General features: G+C 47.8%; 1 non-coding gene across 1 annotated transcript; it reads right to left on the reverse strand.

The window, feature by feature from the left end:
• Positions 1-367: 367 nt before the first annotated feature.
• Positions 368-473, reverse strand: LOC141645215 (small nucleolar RNA R71). Its single transcript, XR_012544799.1, has one exon. It is a non-coding gene; the product is annotated as a small nucleolar RNA R71 (small nucleolar RNA).
• Between the last annotated feature and the right edge of the window lie 458 nt (positions 474-931).

Raw genomic sequence — 931 nt, forward strand, 5'->3', positions numbered from 1 at the left:
ATTGCTAGTCATTCGGAGCCTAAAGCATCATCTATTCCTAAAGGTTTCAATCTCCAGACTGAGGATGGGAATACTTTTGACATCCGTTCGTCCTATATCAATCTGGTGGAGAGAAATCTCTTTAGAGGTGTGGCAGGTGAAGACCCGAGGAAGCATATGGAGGTCTTTACGGACTACTGTTCTACTATCCCCGCCACAAAGGGGGTAACTCAAGACAAGATTAAGGAGGTGCTATTTCCTTTTTCTTTGACTGACTCAGCCAGGGAGTGGCTGACTGATTTGGACCGCATGGCCGCAGGGGTCACAGACTGGGAGACCCTTGCTCTTGCTTTTTATAAGAGAGATTTCCCTCCGCAGCGCACTAATCAGCTGAGGGCCAAGATTACCAGTTTCAACCAGGCGCCTGATGAAACTTTCTATGAAGCGTGGTGCCGTTTCAAGAGGTTGGTGAGGTCTCTTCCTCACCATGTTTTTGATCCGTGGTTCCTGTCCAATCAGTTCTACAATGGGTTGTACGATGATCACAGAGCCATACTTGATGCATCATCCAACAGAAGATTCCAAAAGAACTCTGACGATGATAAGGGATGGGCCCTTATTGAAGAGATGGCGACCCACTGTGCTGAGTATGGAAACCCGAGGGATGGTATTAGAACAGTTCATGCAGTCGATAAGCAAGTTGTGGCTCAGCTGGAAGCCATGAATGCTAGATTTGATAAGTTGGAGCTGCATTCTGCTGGGGAGCCTCAGACGGTCCATTTACTTACTAGAGGGGAGACTGTCACATGTGAGAGGTGTGGGAGCAACGACGGTCACACTGCTGTTGGCTGTCTTACAGAGAAGGAACAGGTCCTTGCTTTTCAACAATACAGGCAAGGAGGGGGTTCCTATTATAATAACCAAAGGGCAGTCCATCCCAATTTGAGATGGA

Source organism: Silene latifolia, chromosome 2, assembly GCF_048544455.1.
Source record: "Silene latifolia isolate original U9 population chromosome 2, ASM4854445v1, whole genome shotgun sequence".
Lineage (NCBI taxonomy): Eukaryota > Viridiplantae > Streptophyta > Magnoliopsida > Caryophyllales > Caryophyllaceae > Silene > Silene latifolia.